The sequence below is a fragment of the Macaca thibetana genome, chromosome 11 (genome assembly GCF_024542745.1).
Source record: "Macaca thibetana thibetana isolate TM-01 chromosome 11, ASM2454274v1, whole genome shotgun sequence".
NCBI lineage: Eukaryota > Metazoa > Chordata > Mammalia > Primates > Cercopithecidae > Macaca > Macaca thibetana.
In genome coordinates this window covers 55,975,170-55,994,826 of record NC_065588.1, presented here as the reverse complement: position 1 = coordinate 55,994,826, position 19,657 = coordinate 55,975,170, and the positions used below count along the sequence as shown (strand labels likewise).

Genomic DNA, 19,657 nt, shown 5'->3' with positions numbered 1-19,657 from the left:
TGGAATTTCCATCTTAAAATTCCCTTAGGTTGTATTCCCAACTGGTATTACTAACTTTATAGCTAAGTGAAAATTTCACCACTTAAACATTTTTGCAGCATCAATATTAGCACTTGAATCTCCTCATATATGTGCCAGAAACTAGAATTTTATCCATCTTGAAAAGATCCACATTATTTTAATATTTGTTTATTTTCTGACCTTCCTACTTGGGTCATGCTGGGAGTACCAATATTATAACTCATAAATACTTCTGCACAGAACAGATGCCTCAGGAGTAAAGAAGTTCTGCCTCAATAAATGCCAAAAATAAAGGTAGAGATAAAAATTACATTATTATGATTATCATTTATTGGCTACCTACATTATTTCTCCAACAACTCATAAAATAAATTTTATTATTTCCAAAATGAGAAAACTGGGCTCTAAAAGTTACATATCTTGATTTTGGTCAAACAGCTTAGAAATAGCTTAGCTGAAATTTCATTGAGGTATATCTATCTGTCTTCAAAGTCTCTGATCTGACATGTGACATTGAGATTGAAAAAAAGGAGAAGAGAAAAGAGAGATAACTACAAAATAAGACTGACTACATAGAGAAGATGACATGAGAGGTCTACAAAAAAAATTGGCTCAAGGACATGAATTGCTTAACCTTGCTTTGAGATATGTTTGATATCTGGGTAACTCAAGACTAAAAATGACTTACCTGTTCTATTTACAGCCATTTCTCTAACATCCAAAATAGTGTCTAGAACACAGCAAGGGAATAAATAGTTGTTAAAGTATTGCATTCTATGGCTTAAAATATGTCAGAGGCTTTATTCAAAATCCCACTTCACTGTGAATTTGATATATACCCATCTATGAGAATTCTCCAGACCCTACTCTATTCATGCACTCACTGATACCCACAGCACAGGGCTTCCATGGGAGTCTTGCCACCTCTCACACATTCTATCCCTACAACCTTGCAAACTGAGTTACAGGAATGACATCCTGGATTTACTGTTCCTTTGGTCCCTACTGGTTCTCCAGCCTCCTTGAATCCATAAGAGGTTGTTACTTTCTCTAAGCTTCCTAGCTTGGTTCCAGGTAACTCCTTCAAATAGTAAGGAAGCCTTATCATTCCTGTTGACTTTGTGTTGTAACAGACCCAAACTCGTTATACCTGACTAGCCTCCATTTTAAAAAATATTTATCAGACTTTGCCTGTAATCCCAGCACTTTGGGAGGCCAAGGCGGGAGGATCAAAAGGCAGGAGATCAATACCATCCTGGCTAACACAGTGAAACCCCGTTCTCTACTAAAAATACAGAAACAAAAATTAGCCAGTCGTGGTGGTGGGCGCCTGTAGTCCCAGCTACTCGGGAGGCTGAGGCAGGAGAATGGCATGAACCCAGGAGGCGGAGCTTGCAGTGAGCTGAGATCGGGCCACTGCATTACAGCCTGGGCGACAGAGCAAGACTCCATCTCAAAAAAGAAAAAAAAAATTATCAGAATTTTCCCCCCAAGAATATCTTAAAATTTACTGCAGCATGAAATACTTTAAATTAATACTATTGAAAAGGTACATTGTGTTCAACAGATTAAAATCCAGACCCTTCCAATGACAAGATGTGTAACCTTGGGCAAAATACATCACCTTTTTTCTCTACTCTGCCCATCTGTAAAATAAGGATAACCATAATGTTTCCTCATAAGGTTTTGAGGATTAAATTAATTAAAACATGTAAGGTATTAAAATGATACCTGACATATAGAAATGTTCAACAAATGTAAGTTATTCTTACTTAAAGCTTATCTTCATAACTTTACTTAATAGCCACTTATTTGGTCCAATGTCTTTAAATTCACTTATTATACACAAAAGACATATTTGTTGTTTTACTACTTAGGGCATTAATCTATAAAACAGTATAATTTTACTGAGTGGCTAATTTCTAATTATAATCAAAAGTTAAAGTGAGCTTTCCTATCATCCTCCAGTGGTTTATTCATTTATTTATTTATTAAACTGTGGGCACAGACAGGAAAGTTCAGCCCTGAGATAACTATGGCATTCTCCCAGAGGTAGATCTCTATGTATACCTTGATTTCCCACTCTGACTTCACCTGAAGAGATATTGACAAGTTACATCATGAACAATAGTTCCAATATTTACATTGAAAACCACTGTTATCCTTGAAGTATTCTATGCATTTGTGGACTTTCCTAAACTTGAAACAATCCATGATAGAGCAGCCTTAAATAAAGAACTTAACCAGGTCACATACAAAAAACAGGAAGAAAAACTGAATATGTTAAATTGATAGAGAAAACAAAAGACATGTGAACTGTCACCACATAGGTGTAGTATGTCATTCAAACAGGAAAGGGATTCATTGCACATGGCCCCAGGAAGCTGAACAAAGACTCTAGGTAGAAGCAAGAAAATTTCAGTCACAAGTAGGACTGCCTTTAAAAGAACAGTCTTCCTCAGTGTGTACACTTAATAGATGGTGGTTTATTGAACATAATGAAAACAATACATAAAAGTGGAAACAGATGTCTTCCAAGTTTCTTGCAACTCTAGAATCCACCAAAATGCTAAAGATGACGTAAATATGAATACATTATTATTCCCGACATCTACCACTTTATAGAATATTCAGAAACTGAATACTTATATAAAATCAACTATAATAGAATGTTAAGAACAAATAAGACATTGTAAACACAATGTTCCTGAAATTTTAGGAAAATTATTCCACCTATCCAGAGGCATCAGAGGAAAATTTGAATGTGGTGTTTCAGTTCAGTTTAGAAGGTGAGGTTAGAGCTAGAAACGGAAATACTAGGAAGTTAGATTCATTTCAAGATAAAAGAACAGTATGACCAAAGATTTGGCAGTAGGAAGTAGAATGAGAATGGACAAGGCATGGGGACAGTTCAATTTGAGTTGAGTATGATGGTAGTGGGAGATGAACATGAAACAGCTGTTTGGAATTACATCATGCAGGGACTGAAATGTCAGTCCTTGGACCTAGGTGGTGGGAGTGTTAGTTAACCGAGGTGTGCTTCAGTGAGAGTATCTGATACCATGTACAGAATTAACTGGTAGGGTGAGAGACCAGAGGTGGGAATACCCACTAAGAGACTATTACATGACTGCAGGTAGTATGTCAAAAGCACCTGAAACCTCTGGCAACAACAGAATAAAAGGAAATAATTTTAAAAAATTATTTCAGATGTACACAAGTCCAGAGAAAGGGCGGTCTCAAAAGCTTCTAGGTTAGAATACTGCTGAGAGCAATATGAAGAATGAGGGCGGCAGAAAGAAAGAAGACAAAAAGGAAGGAAGAGATCACAGGATACTGGAAGTATCAAAGGCACAGTAAAGAGAAGCTGTCCTGCAAACATCTAGAAATGTCTGGAAATGCCTAAAAGTTGAGGGCAGGTCAGGACTGCAGCAAATGGCTTGGGAGTTATTCCTACTGAGGTGAAAGCAGAGGTCAAGAGCAGATGAGCTTTGTCAATCAACAGAATGCAGGCTAAAGAAAAGCCCGGCCAGGCTCAGTGGCTCATGTGTATAATCCCAGCACTGTCAGGGGCCAAGGCAGGCAGATCAGTTGATGTCAGGAGTTTGAGACCAGCCTGGCCAAATGGTGAAACCCCATCTCTACTAAAAATACAAAAAATTAGCCAGGCGTGGTGGCGGGCACCTGTAGTCCCAGCTACTCAGGAGGCTGGGGCAGGAGAATCACTTGAACTCAGGAGGTGGCAGCTGCAGTGAGCTGAGTTCACCTCACTGCATTCAATCTGGGTGTCGCTGCGAAACTCTGTCTCAGCAACAACAAAAAAAAGCCCAAAACAGAAACTGGGGAACACATACTTATATTGAATAGGAGGTGAAAGGCGAGCTGGAGAAGCAGCAGTAAATAAGCAGTGAGAGAAGTAACAAAATAAACAACACAAGAAAGCCAAAACAGAAGTTCAAGAAGCATTAGGCATAACACTGCCAAAGTTTATTGACAGTCCAAAGCAAATAATTTGGAGTCTAGGAGGTCAATGATGCTCTGATTATTAAAGTTAACAGTTGTTATGCCTTACTAATAAAGAACTCATTGTTTCAAAACAAAATATTTTAATACAAGGGTATTATTTTCATCCTTTAATGAAAGGCAAAATAATTTTGAGAGTACTTTGAAAGTACTCTGATCCCACATAATTTTTTAAACAATCTCAATTTGATCTTATTGGCCAATAGTTTTCAACCATATCGATCACCATTCCACCACAGGTATCTTAAAATGTAGACAAGCATTTTTGACTGTTACAATGGCTAAGGGAAAGCCACTGACTTACAGAAAACAGAGATAGATAATTGTTATGGACCTAATGTGTGCCTCCAAAATTCATGTTGAAATCCTAATCCCCAAAGGAGTGGTATTAAGATGTGGGGATTTGGGGAGTTAAGTAGGTCGTGAGGATGGAACTCTCATGAATGCGATTAGCACCCTTATAAAAGAGAGTTCTCACTCTCATCCCACCATGTGAAGATATAAGAAATCAGCAGTCTATAACCCACAAGAAGCCTTCACCAACACCTGCACCACGCCAGCACCCTGATCTCAGATTTCCAGCCTCTAGAACTGTGAGAAATAAATTTCCATTGTTCATAAGCTACCTAGTCTATAGTTTGTTATCGCAGCCCAAATTTACTACGAAAGGTCACAGACACCCAATGCTCTGCAATGAAAGAGACAGTCCTACACAATGAAGAAGTGTCCCACTCCAAATGCCAATAATCCCACCTGTTGAAAAATACTGTCACCGACTGCTATTTATCACTGAATTTGCCTTTCATATATTTGAGAATTGATGGAACTTCAAATCCTAGAATTTTTGAAAATCATTTTTAAAATGAGATAAATAGTAACATCCCTTTGAAACTTATCAAATGCATGCTTTGTAGTTTTATCATGTATTCTTATCTAATCTAGTTACAAAAGACACAGCTCTTCAAGTTAATTACATACTAGGGCAGCTGCTTTGTATAAAGTACAATTCTTTTACATATTAGCTTCAATAAAAATCTGATTAGAGATATTGACTAATTAATAATGATACATATTGTGCTAGGTGGAGAAACAGCAAATGCTTGTAATAAAATTCTTTCTACAATATACCAACATTTTATATAGATCTTTATTTATCCAAACAAACATTTCATTTGTGTTCACCACTTACACAAAATATTTTCTATTGAAAGTTGCTATTTTAGTGCCAAATATTATATAAAACTAATCACCAGACTCTATAATTGAACCACATAGACATTTTTGTAGAACTATCATAACTGCACAAAACCTTTAATGGAAGTACCTTTAAGCCAGTATCTTGTAGCTGTCGTTCAATTGTCCCATAGGATTTTCATGAGGTCCTTTGAGACTTCAATGAATATTAATGTAAACATTTGCAGGAGTTTTAGTATTAGGTCCGAAAAATTATTTCTAAAAATATTTGCTTGATTTATCAACACTGATATTTGTGAATATGTTGAAATTGTCCATGATGCACCTAAGTCCCAGTTAGTTCAGCTCCAGCTGGACTAGTTTTATTATAGTCAACTCCAATTTGTTTAATTTTCTCCTATATTTTTAATGATTATAGTTGACATCTAAATGCGCAGACCCTCTACTTATTTACTAATTACCAAATACATGTGGTAAGTATTATTTATTCCTCTCAACAATGGTTAATTTTAAGTTAGTCTCTCAAATTATGATTTTAAACAGCTGGATCTCTCATAGAGGTAGACTTGGTCCCTGGATTCACCATTTAAAGGAGCAACTGAGAAAATGAAGCTTTTTCACAAGTTAAAAAAAAAAAATCCATTATTCACTGAGAACTAGTGCGCAGTTGTTTCCCAAAGTATTTCTTAATCACTTTCATCCAAACAGTTTTGAGAAAGCCTGGGACAAACCAGGATGACCTCTCAAAGGGAGTCCACTTAATAGTTTATTATGCAATTCAACTTTGTTGTGCCATCTAATGGCAAGTTCGGCATTTCAGAGTTTCCAAAAATCTACTAAAAATAAGCCAGTGATGCTCGTGACAAACTAAAACGTGTAAAGTCAAATATTTAATATCTAACACTAGTTACTGAGTTATTTCTATGCATGTGCTCAGCACAGTGCTATTTCACAGATATTATCTCATTCAATGTTTACAACCAACATATAAAATTGGTTATTATTCTATTTTTACACATGAAGAAACTGAGACTTAAAGAGGTTTAGCAACTTGTCTTTGTTGGCAAGTGGCAAAGCTAAGATCAAAACCCAGACAGGTTGGACTTCAGAGCACCTCCTCTGCCCTATCCTGTCCCAAGTACCAGCTAAACGGGGGTTCCCAGATGAATCAGATATACCATCTACTCTCAAGGACCATGTAGCCCAGGAAGAGAGATAGGATGCCTTCCCAAATAATTGTAATTCAAGGTAATAATGTAAGAATCAGCCTAAGAGAAGCCTAGATCAAGTTACGAAGTAGTTCAGATGAACACAGATTGCTTCAAGATGTGGAAACCAGGAGGATACTTTTTATTTGAGATGGGCTGGAGGGAGGAGAGGAACAAAGAGCAATAAAAGAATGTAATTACTCTTTGCTGCATGCCACTCCATTTATCAGATACAGTAGGAAACAGCTTTGTTATGTTCTTTGGTGTTCAGAACAACCATACAAGTACTACCACAACATTGCATAAGACAAAGCCAGTCAGTGGCTTAACTAAAATTTAAATCCAGTGCCCCTGCATTACGGTCTGCCCTTTTCATTTCTTTCTTTCTTTCTTTAATCTTCTTTTTTTCTTTTTTCCTGACCACCTTGAGTAGGTCACTCTTTGATGTTTGCACTTCATGGGCACCTTTTGCTAATCTGTCAGACCAAAGAGAGTATTTTCCTATTTTGTACAAATGAGCATCATAAACTAGATGATTAGATGCAAGACAAGGAAAAGGAATCCTCAAAAGAGCCTCAAAAATTCTGTTCTCAGGGCAGAGTTCATGCTGGATTTCCTGCCAGATTCAGAGTTGAAGGCAGGAGACACCTGGCTTGCTAATTTTTATTTCCTCCTCTCCCCACTTCCCTCCAGTTCGGCCTCCCTCCCTCTTTCCTTCTTTCTATAATCAGTTGTTCTGAACCATGATATGCCAGACACTGTACTGGGCTATGGAGAAAACAACAGGTAAGATCTTTGCTCTTATTTAGCTTCACACAAGGCAGAAGCTATATTACATAGTGGTTAAAGCCAAATAGATCGCATGGATTGCTTGTCTCAGCCCAGCCACTTACTAGGTGTACCAGCTGAATAAGCTATGAAACTTTCTGGGCCTAAATTATTTGTTCTGTAAATATGGATATGGACAGATCTACCTCACAGGGTTGTTACGTGCTATCAGACAGTAGTAGCACAGTGCCTGGAATATGGTGAGCATTACAGAGTTGTCATTATAGTCGTTATGTACTACAGTTACTTTATACTCTTAGGAGTGAGTGGATTGGTTTGTCCAAGGTGTAGTAGAAACTGCAGCTCAAACTCTTCTCTCAAATGATGGAAACCAATTCATTGACAAAGATAGTCTTCAGAGAAGGATCATCCTCCCCTCCTAACATGAAGAAAAATCCTTCATTACCTGTTTTTATTCATTAAGGATCACTATTAATGAACAAAAAACGGGCTGAATACAGGTTCCTGAGAAAAGACACTCTTCTCAAATTTGCCTTTTAGCAGATCTTACCAACATTTCTTACAACTGCGGAGTTCCTTTCAAGTTATTTGGGATATATGTTTCTTCCATCAAGAGGAGAAAAAAAAAAGGGGGTGACTAAAAGGCAAATGGGATACAAGAAAAGATTAACCTGGATGACTGCCTATATGAGAACTTCTTGAGAACAGAATTCCAGCCTCATTCATCTTGGTAACCCTGGTAGGGTGTCTAGACTGATTATAGGAGCTCAAATATAGCCTGTCTAAATTCTAGGTGTTTACCACACACTTTATTCTTCCCAATAGCATTTCAGAGTGGGTACCACCAATCTCATTTTATAGATAAGAAAAAGGTAAAGCCCTGATTGTTAAACAACTACTCAACCTTACAAAAGTGCAGAACCAATCTGTTCTAAAGTTAATTCCCTTTTTCCATGTGAATGTCTCAAAAATGTTTGGTGAATGAATACAGAATTAAAATCAAATTCTGGAGATGCCTTTTATTTCAGATCCATGATCCAGGAATATGACTCTAGACAAGGGAGGTTTCTTTAGGTAATGTTTCTCTCCTTCCCTTTAAAAGAGCTCAAAGCCAAAAATATAAGCCAGACATTATCAAAGAGCAAATGAATGTCTAGAAATAAACTGAGCATTTATAGAAGGATACACTAATTTGAACTTTGGGAAACAGGTGTTAAAATTTCAGATCACTTAATATTAAAACATGCCTTGGGGGAAAAAATGTAATATGTAACTGCAAACTGTTGATGTATTTACAAAAAATAGTTTCTGACTTTGTAAGTTGTTACACAATACACTGAGTTTCTTATGGTTATAGTCTTTCCTTTCCACTGAGATCATTCAGTCCCTCACTTGGATTGCTTTAAATGTAATGTGCTCAGTTAGAAGTAGAAGCTGGAGTTAGGATTGCTTCACCGGGGCTAAATATTAGTCACTTTGCTCAACCCTCATTTGCCCTCTCCAGTCCCCACCCAACTCTCATTTTTCAGCCACACTCCACCAAATGCATACTTAGTGCTTGTGGTTCCAGTGACACAACACATTCAAGCTAACCTGTCTGTGGAAAGTTGGCAACCCTCTGAGTTCAGACTGGGGTTAGCCATGAAGCATGGGGTGACAGGAAATGGCATCCAGTAGTCACTCCTTCCTCTGGTCCAGTCTTTTTCACATCACCTTCATCACTGCCCGCTATTTTATTCTTCTGCTGTGTCTCCTTTGGGACCCAAGAGGGAAGAAGGACATGAAATAACAGCTGTCCTAATGCCACTAACCAGCCCTAACGCAACGCAGCCTAGTCCTACTTATTTCTCCGGGAAAGGCAATCAAAAAACAATTATAGAGAAACCACTCCTCATTTCCTCTTCTATGTCTCTCGTGTGTGTGTGTGTGTGTGTGTGTGTGTGTGTGTGTGTGTGTGTGTGTGAGAGAGAGAGTGTGTGTGTAAAATTTTAATTTCCCTGGAATTGGAACTACAAAAGTCCCTCCTCAGCCCTACCGGGAAAGTGGTATTGGGCACGACCGCCCTTTCCAAGGCAGTCTGCAATCGTTTTCGCGGAAGTAGAGGAGAAAAGCGGGTAGAGAAGGGAGCTGCCATGCAGCATCCGTTGGGAAAACAGTTCGCACGTGAGCGGGCTCGCAGCCTGTGGCGCCACCTGACCGGGCCTAGTGCCCCCAGTGTGGTGCAGTAGCTCAGGAAGCCCAGCAGGCACAGGCCCTTCTGAACCCTTGCCAAGTCAGCGCTCCCTTTCTGCCTGGGCTCAGGCCTCGCCCGCATACACTTTTCCATCTGCTTCCACCCCTGCCATCCTTCCTGGGGACCAAAAATGAAGAAAGACAACCCCCACGCCCCAATCCCCCGGTATTTCGTCTTCCCCTCGCAGCCTCTTCCTGTCCTGATCATCTGCTCAAAGAGAAGACGTTCCCTACACACACTCTCACCACCCCCACCTCCACCTTGTGCAGCAATGAAGCCACGCTACCCTAGGGGGTTCGGGGGCCGGATGCTGGCAGGGCGCGCACTAGAGACACGCCGCACGCAAGCAGCCCTCCGAGTCCCGTGAGCCAGGGAGACTGGGGTGCACCGCGCCACGCTGAGTCTAGGTGTAAAAGCCGAGAGCGTGGGTACCTCCTGGCCGAAAGCACGCGGGGCGTTCCTTGCCCGGGACCCCGCACACCGCCAGCAGCTCCCGGGCCGCTGTCGGCGCTCACTGGCTGACGCGAGCTCTCCTCCCGCGGCCGCTTCGGGGTTTTTTGTCTATATAAGGGCTCGCTGGCCAACTCTGCGTTGGCACGTTTGTCACAGGCTGGCCATTATTTGCACACACGCGTGCGGCTCCGCGGGCAGCTCGGGTCGCAGACGCGGGCTTTCGCTCCTCTTCGCCTGCGCCGCCTCCTCGTCCTCCTCCTCCGCCCCCCTCCCTCCCCAGCTGTACTTACTTTATCTGGTCTCTGGCGCAGGGTGGGCGCTGCAGCTCTCTGTTCCCCGCAAGCCGCAGCCGGTTCGCCTTGCTGTCAACGGGTGAATGGAATTATTTATTTATTTATGGCCCCTGACGTGTCCTCGCCCGCCACAGCCAGCGGAAAAGGAGGCGGCGGCGGGAAGGGGAGGCGCGGCTGCTGAACGCCCTTGTGGGTGCCGAGGAGCGCGCGCCGGGGGTGGGGGCCGGACAGACTGCGGTGGAGGCCGGCCCGGGGGGTGGTGGGGGGGAGCCGCCTCCCGGTGCCTGGAGACCGACTGAGCATGCTCCAAGCGGCTGTCAAAGCTATAGGCAATTTCTCTATCGCTCGGGGCACTCCACTTCGGATTTTAGTTTTGACCAAGGAAGAAAGCCAAAAGGCAGGTAGATCTGTCGTTTCAGATGGGTCGTGACTTGCTGTATCCGAAGTACTCTGTAGCCTGACCTAGGAGTCAGGTGTGGGGTAGCTCTGTCTATATATTCCAGAGAGTTGTGTAACCCATGCATGGGAGAGGAAAGCATGCAAAAAGAGAAGAGTCTGGCCGAATGCAGGGAGAATAGGAGATCCTCACTGTGAACTTGCAGTGAAAGTGTTGAGCCATTTTTCAACTGAGGCCTTTTTGGGAGAAGGAGGTAGTGCACTGTTGGAGATTAGACTCACTAACCAAATCACTTTACAGAAAAAAATAAAATTGACACCATAGGAGGAAGGGTATAGAAAACAGCACCAAAAGACATTAAAAATAAGGATTTTTTTTTCAAATCATTTATAAGTAATTCCTTTCATTTTTGGTTTCTCCAATTATTTAGTTCTTCAAACCAGCATTTAGTTATTTGACAACGAATAGTGCTAGAGATAATGGTAATTGTGCAGTCATTGGTTTGGTCTCTTCCTCTGTCTAAAATATGCTTCTTGGGAAAGTTGGAAAGAGGAAGGGCTGGAAGAGAACGTTTAACCTACCCCAAAGATTGAGTTTCTTTAATAACTTTAAGTTAAATTGCCACTTTAGAGAAAAAGAAACTATCCAAAAGAATAATTGTAGGTTTTGACTTGACAAGTCCTATTGCAGTTTGTCTACCAGTTTAACTAGCTTTCTCCTCCTTGATTTCACAATAATCCTTTTAAGATGTGTTCTATGATTCTTCACATTTTACAAATTTATAAAAAGATAGTTAAGTCATTTGGGTAAATTCACACTGTCTTTTGCCGCAGCTAGTCTGTTGTAATGGACAAAATTTGAATTTCAATTTCTGTAGCTATGAAATAAAAGTAATATCAATCTTGGGTTGATTTCATAAGATTTAAGTGAAATAATATACATGAAGTGGCTGGTAGGCATAATATAAGGTGAATAAATAATGGTGATTAATAACTTCAAAATTATTGGAAGATAATTTTATTGAAAGAATGATATTTGAAACTGAAAAAAAAGGCAGAAAATTACAGAAAGGATTTTATATTTTTAAGCTAAAAATGCTTAAATAGACGTTTGTGTAAGACATAATAGGCATTTTGATAATGATGGAATGTCTAGCAGTGACTCTAAATACTTCATTTAATTACAAAAAAGTTAAACATTTCAAAGAAACAACATGAAGGCACATTTCAAGGTCATATTCTTGAGTGTTTGCTATTGACATTTTTCCTGCTCATTCATCACTTTTATTTCCTGTCAAAGAAGAGGAAGAAGACCATATGCTTTCTGAATTTCGATCCTATTCTCCCTTTTCCTTCTCTTTGATTTTTCTTTTTTGTTGTTTTTTTTCTTATAGTCCCATGTTCTTGGCTTGTTTAACCTATTGCTGAATGCCAGACATCACTACTTATAGCATGATATCATAACCTTCTTTTTAAGTCTTGTTTTTTCAACAATTAAAATTCTGGATCTAATTTACCTACTGTCACAGAGTTAGTATTTGGGAACTCATTTCTAAATTGCTTTGTTGTGGTAACTAGGTATGTTACGTAAAATTTGATTTGACTAGAAAGGAATCTGAAAGGAGGGAGAATCAGCTAAGAATAAATTCAGCCAATTTATCCTATTACTTATAGTTTAATATTGTTAAGAAATGAAGGAAAAAAATACAATTTAGGGAAAAAACAAGCCATATGATTAGAACTTGGAATGCTCTGGTAAAATGTTTGCCTTGATTTCTTTTCATAAGCTGAAATAACAGTGAGAGAAACAAATAGCAATACACTTAACATTCTAGCAACTCATATTCCACAGATGAGCAAACTGTGAATACGTACATAACATATATACTCATGAAGTCCACGTGTCTTTTACTATATACCCACATCTTTGTGGTTTAGGTTGTTTATCCCTTCTTCATTCCTCAGTCGTGCACAATCTTCTCACATTTTTCCATCTTTTCTCATTCACCGCCCTCTTTCCCATATCAAACTTGCCTAAGCCTTTTTTCTTCCTTTAATGCCCAGCAAATATATCATCACTTCTACAGCATTTTAAGGATTCCTTGTTAACAAATAAGAGTTAAGTTCATCTTTCTCTGTGATCCTGCCCATAGAAAATGATTTAGGCCTCTATCTGGGGCATTATCTTTCTGCTTCACATATGACTATATTATAATATGATTTTTGTTTCTGTAGCCCCAATATATTAGGTTATTTGAAAGTAAAGATGACATTTTATTCATCTCTGGCATTGTCACAGGCTTTTGAACCACAGCGACTCCATCTTGAATAAGTCCTGAGTAAAATGAGGCTGAGACTTATTGAGCTGCATTCCCAGGAGATTAAGGCATTCTTAGTCACAGAATAAGGTAGGAGGTTAGCACAAGATACAGGTCATAAAGACCTTGCTGATAAAACAGCCGGCAGTAAAGAAGCCAGCTAAAACCCACCAAAACCAAAATGGAGACAAAAGTGACCTCTGGTCCTCCTCACTCTTCATTATGTGCTAATTACAATGCATTAGGATGCTAAAAGATATTCCCTCCAGTGCCATGACAGTTTACAAATGCCATGGTAAGGTCAGGAAGTTACCCTGTAAGGTCTAAAATGGGGAGAAACCCTCTGTTCTGGGAACCCTCCGTTCCCACCACTTTCCCAGAAAACTCGTGAATAATCCATCTCTTGCTAACATATAATCAAGAGGTAATAATAAGTGTTAGCAGCTGAGCAGCCCATGCTGCTACTCTGCCTTGGGTGTAGCCATTTTTTGTTCCTTTACTTTCCTAGTACACCTGCTTTCACTTTATAGATTCATCCCAAATTATTTCTTGCATAAAATCCAAGAACCCTCTCTTGGGGTCTGGATCAGGGCCCCTTTCTGGTAACAGAATCATCTATCATGTAGCACAAATCCTTGCAGAGAGAAAGGTAATTAGTAGTGTTTGCTGAATGAAGAAAAGAGATGACAGTGTGGCTGTAGACAACACATATGTGGTAGAAGCTATTGGTGCTCTCAGTATCTATGATCTGCATGGCTACACACTTCCTGGCTTTCCTTACAGTTATATTGGGACAATGCAACTATGTAGTTCTAAAAGAGTATGAATGGAAGTGACATGTGTAATTTCTGTTAAAGGGAGTTAAGACCCCGTGTGCCTCCTTCATCACTCTCTTTCCCTACCACAGTACCATGTTTCTGATGAACTAGCTACACAATGGAATCGCTGAAAAAGAAAGACGGCTTGAATTGCACTGTACTTTGTGTGAGCAAGAAACCATTATTTTAAGCCTCAGAAATTTCAGGCTCTATTTGTCATGGGAACAAAACCTAGCCTATTCTGACCAATATAAGATATTACTTAAAAAGACTGTAAATCGGCCAGGCGCAGTGACTCATGGTTGTAATCCCAGTACTTAGGGAGGCCAAGGCGGGTGGATCACCTAAACTATTGGTGCTCACAATATTTATGATCTGCATGGCTCCACACTTCCTGGCTTTCCTTGCAATTATATTGGGACCATGCAACTATGTAGTTCTAAAGCGTATGAGTGGAAGTGACATGTATAAGAAGTTCAAGACTAGCCTAGCCAACATGGTGAAACTCCATCTCAACTAAAAATACAAAAAAATTAGCCGGGCGTGGTGGTGGGCACCTGTAATCCCAGCTACTTCGGGAGGCTGAGGCAGAAGAATCACTTGAATCCAGGAGGCGCAGGTTGCAGTGAGCTGAGATCGCACCACTCACTCCAGCCTGAGCAACAAGAGCAAAATTCCATCTCAAAAAAAAAAAAAAATTGTAAATCATAATGGCATAAAATCCCCAATGAAACACTGAACTTTTGAAAATGCACTAATGTGTTCTTAAGTCAAAACTAAAAATATCGTCTCATGACCCCGAAATTCATATAATAGCATTTTCAGAGTAAGACTGTGAGATTAAAGTAAGGGTGTGTGTGTTTATAAACTACACACAATAGAGTCATTATAGCTAAGTACAAAAGACCAAATGTCCCAATGCTTCCCTCAACTTGGGTGAAAACAAATGTATACCTGTTCCAGTGGCAACATACTGTGGCTGAGATTGCAACTGGCTAGCAGCTGTGAATATGATTGCTGTAACCTGCTTTCACAGACTATACAAACTATAAAAATGTATCTCCACTGCTTCTAGATTTAAATCTTGAGTATATCTATATAGGCTACTTTGGAAATACCTTCTATGAAAAACTCCCATAGAATTTTGGGGAAAGACAATCTAGTCCAATTCTATAAAGCATATAAAAGGGGAATCAATTGCATTGACATTGCTGTATGGTATGCCTTTAAATAATAGCACACAAGGGTCTTTGGTTTAAAACAAAATGGCTTTTTTGGCTCCAAAAATCTCTCAATGGATTATATATTAAAACACTTATTTGTTGGGGTATTTTTCTAAATTTACATGTTATCAATTATTATCTATAAACTAAACTTAATGGATTCGGGGTGTTTTACAGATGCTTCGCCACGTAAATATTCTGATTATTTTGAATGCATATAAGATTAGAAACTTAAATTAAAAGTTATCATCAGACTGTAAACTTTTCAGGCAGAAATCTTGTAAATGGTGGCTAATGAGTATTAATACTTAATACATTTTATGAAATGAATCAATGATGACTGAATGTGTTATCAAGAAGCTAAGGCTTAGTGCCTTTTTCTGTGCAGTTGATCTTTGCTGGGTTCCTTAAGCTCTCTGAGTCATAGGTTTTTACTTTAAGACCTTAATAATTATTAATAGCTTCGCTTTCTAAAATTCAGCGATACTTGTGAGCACTTCAAGGGTGCAAAGATCCACAGAATTTATGCATAATCATAACTAATGAAGAAAACATTTGTGTAGCTTTTTTTCTATTAAACTAAAAATAAATGTTTACTTCTCAGATTTTGGAGAACAGTGTTAATTAGGATGCTTTGTAAAATGTGACCATAAATTTACCCGCTTAATTTTTAATATTTGTATTACTTGCCATGTACCTGGAATGTCCTTGAAGGGTTAGTCATTGTTTGCCTCAACATAATACCTCATAGGTCACAAGAGAGTTTCACGCAAAACATTCTCAACTGCAGGAGGGTTTCTTAGTAAACTGGGCTTTCAGCTGCTGTTGCCTCGTTTCATTGCTCAAAGTTAAGGCCAAGTTGCCATTCTGTTTTCCATTCAGGAACTTTTCTTCTGCTTTCCATCTAGCAGGAATTTTTGTGCCATTTTGCTATACAGGCATACCTCAGAGATAATGCATTTTCATTTCCAAACTACCTGAATAAAGTGAATATAGACATAAAGTGAATTACGTGAATTTTTTGGTTTTCCAGTGTATATAAAAGTTATGTTTACACTATATCTGTTAAGTGTGGAATAGCCTATATCTGAGAAAACACTATATGTACCTTAATTAAAATTATCTTATTTCTAAAATATGCTAACCATCATATAAGTCTTCAGAGAGTCATCATCTTTTTGCTGGTGGAAGGTCTTGCCTTGAGGTTGATAGCTGCTGACTGATCAGGGTGGTGGTTGCTGAAGTTTACCGTGGCTGTGGCAATTTCTGAAAATGAAGTTTGCCTCATCAATTGAGTCTTCCTTTCAAGGAAGATTTCTCTATAGCATGTGATGCTGTTAGATAGCATTTGATCACTAGACCTTCTTTCAAAATTGGAGTCAACCCTCGCAAACCCTGATGCAGCTTTGTCAACCAAGATTATGTAATATTCTAAATCCTTTATTGTCATTTCACCAATAATGACAGCATCTGCACCAGGAGTAGATTCTACTTCAAGAAACCACTTTCTTTGCTCATCCATAAGAAGCAACTCTTCATCTGTTGGCAAGTTTTATCATGAGATTCTTATGATAAAATGATCAAATGTAGTCAGCTTCAGTCTACACTTTTAATTCCAGTTATCTTGCTGTTTCCACTACATGTGCAGTTACTTCCTCCACTGAAGTCTTGAACCCCTCAAAAGTCATCCATGAGGGTTGGTATCAACTTCTTCAAAATTACTGTTAATGTTGCTATTTTGACCTCTTCCTATGAATCATAAATGTTCTTAATGGCATCTAGAATGGTGAATTATTTCCAGGTTTTCAATTTAGTTAGCCCATATTCATCAGAGAAGCCACTATCTGTGACAGTATAGCCTTATAAAATATATTTCTTAATTGATAGGACTTGAAAGTTGAAATGACTCCTTGATCCATGGTCTGCAGAATAGACAATGTGTTAGCAATTTTGAAAACAATATTCATCTTTACATCTCTTTCAGAGCTCTCAGGTGACCAGATGCATTGTAAATAAGCAGTAATATTTTGAAAGGCATCTTTTTTTTCTGAGAAGTAGGTCCCAACAGTGGACACATTTCCATTTAAATTTTCCATGTAAATGGAGTTGTAAATTGTAAAGCTTAATAGAAATAAAAGATGATATTATTACATATAACATATACACACATTTCTAAAATAAATAGTCCTTCAGAAATAAGATAGTAAAAGTTCATCTCAATGGTTTTTTAAAAGAAAAATTGGACAATTGCAAAATCTAGAAATAGTTTTCTACAGAAAATTAATCACTTCACTGGTATATTGCTCTAAATAAATTCCTTATTCCATTAATATTAGATGTTTATCTTTGGTTAACTATAAGAAGCAGCATTTATCACGTAGCAGTTACAGACCCAGTTATTAAGTAATGCACTAAAAAAATATATTTATTTTCCTCTGCAATTCAATCCCATTTTACTCTGAGACTGAAATTCCTCCTCATAACTATTCTAGAGAGAATTTTATCTTTTTTCACTCTAGATATGGGATCTTTGAAAATATTCCCTCTTTTGGTTGCGTGTGGTGGCTCACAGCTATAATCCCATACTTTGGGTGGTTAAAGCAGGTGGATCCCTTGCACCCAGGAGTTTTGAATAAGCCTGGGCAACCTAGCAAGACCCCATCTCTACAAAAAATAAAAAACATTAGTTTCATGTGGTGGTGTGCACCTGTAGTCCCAGCTACTTGGAAGACTGAGGGAGGATGATCACTGGAACCCAGGAGTTAGAAGCTGCAGTGAGCTATGGTCGTGCCACTGCTACCCAGCATGGATGACAGAGTGAAACACTGTCCCTAAAAAAATAAATAGATTATTCCTATTTTTATTTGAAAGAGATTTTTTCCTTCCTTTCTGCTCTGCTTACTATTTGTGTGTTTTAAAAAGGAGTATAAATTGACAATAATGTTATGCTCATAGATTTTGTTTCCTGAACGAGTGTTGCTTGTCTCTGCTCTACAATGTCTGAAGCCCCAGCTGACAATACTGGAACACAAAAACACAAGCCTCTAATATCACCTAGAGGCTTTTTCAATCACATGTCTGATACTTGGGCAGGAATGACTGAAAGGCCAGGTTCACTTGGGCCTCCTGATTGGGGCACCTAAACATGGCTTCTCTATGTGGCTTGAGATTCTCAGAGCATGATAGCTGTGTTCCAAAATGTAGCATACTGAAAGATAGCCTTGCAAGAACAAGGTAGAAGTTAACCTAGACTCAGAAGTTACTTGAGGCTTAAAATAACACAAATGTGTGAATTCACTGTTTTGTAAGTCAAAATTCTGAATGACTTGTGGTTCCTTTGCTCTGGGTCTCACAATCTGGGGGAAAATCTTCCAAGTTCTTTCACGTTGCCAGGAGCACTCAGGCCCTTGCAATTGTAGGGCTGAGGTCCCCATGTCCTTGGTAGATGTCAGCTGGGAAACTATCAGCTCCTTAAGGCCACCTGAGTTCCTTGTCACATTGCCCCTTCATCTTCAAAAAGCAACAGAGCCTGGAGTCTTCTCATGTTTCAAACTTCTCTGACTTTTTCTTCTGCTGCATCTCTTCTTCTGCCATAACAGAATGTGATACGCTGGGTGGCTTAACCAACATTTATTTTTCACAGTTCTGGAAACTGGAAGTCAAAGATCAAAGTGCCAGCATGAGCAGGTTCTTGGCGACAGCCTCTGCCTGGTTTACAGGTGGCCATCTTGCTGTGTCCTCACATGTCAGGGGGGTAACTCTCTTATTTACTTTTATGAAAGGAATTCCATCAGGAGGATTCCACCCTCATGACCTCATCTAAACCTCATTACCATCCAAAGGCCCCATCTCCAAATACCATCACATTGTAAGTTACAGTTTCAACATGTGAATTTTGAGGGGACACAAACATGCAGTTATTGGCAACTGTAACGTTGTAGCAACCCCCATATTGAACTCTTGGTCTCTGTGGTAAAAGATATTATAGTAGAAAAGCCAAGCCTCTGAACCTAAGTCACCCTGCACAGTGCGCTGCATAGTATCACAGCCAATGAGGTTTATCTGAGGCACAATTATTGCTAATTGAAATCTTTTCACAATATCTTGCCATGAAGACTTGAAATATAGTCATATAGTCAGTATTGGCAATTATTGACAGTCTCTATGGAGACTGAACAAAAACAAAACAAAATAAACAAAAAAATATATCACCTAGTGGGGAAAAAGGGGACTCTCAGGAGATTAGTGCCACCCTTAAAGGAAGAAGGAGTGGTAGTCCAATGATATTCTAATTCACAAACTGGCTGCTATAGAAAATGAATAATTTCTGAAAGATAATTATAAACTACCACGAACTCAACCAAGTAGTAGCTCTGATTGCCACTGCCATGCCAGAAATTGTATCTTTATTTAAGCAGATAAATATAAATACAGCCTCAAGTACATATCATGGAGTCATTACTGGGTGAATGCACACTTTTCTATGCCAGTGAGAAAGGAAAGATGAGAACCAGTTTGCATTCATATGGAATAGACCAAAAATAGTAACAATACATTTAGAGTTTTTCTTCAAGGATTTCCTGATTTTCCTTTTCTCTCATATGATATAGGATGAAGAGATCTGACTATCTGGACCTCTCACAGAACATCACGCTGACCCATTACACAGGTAGCATGATATTCATCAG

The 19,657-nt window shown here is 39.0% G+C and overlaps 1 protein-coding gene and 1 pseudogene across 9 annotated transcripts in view; one reads left to right on the top strand and one right to left on the bottom strand.

Annotated features, from left to right (window-relative positions):
- The window catches only part of SLC16A7 (solute carrier family 16 member 7), a 176,763-nt gene extending 166,249 nt beyond the window's left edge, over positions 1 to 10,514 (bottom strand). For 4 of the 9 annotated variants that reach the window (XM_050749606.1, XM_050749610.1, XM_050749615.1 and 1 more), the window contains exons 1-2: positions 9,901 to 10,188; positions 8,829 to 8,988 (exon numbers count right to left, since the gene is read on the bottom strand). The gene's annotated coding sequence lies outside the window, so the exon portion shown is untranslated. Of the gene's footprint in view, positions 1 to 709; positions 752 to 8,828; positions 8,989 to 9,270; positions 9,386 to 9,900; positions 10,189 to 10,211 lie in introns of those variants that run through there. The other 5 variants (XM_050749604.1, XM_050749607.1, XM_050749605.1 and 2 more) reach the window with 4 other exon arrangements.
- An 8,476-nt stretch (positions 10,515 to 18,990) lies between these two features.
- LOC126931955 (uncharacterized) lies at positions 18,991 to 19,140 on the top strand (annotated as a pseudogene).
- The last annotated feature ends 517 nt before the right edge of the window (positions 19,141 to 19,657 follow it).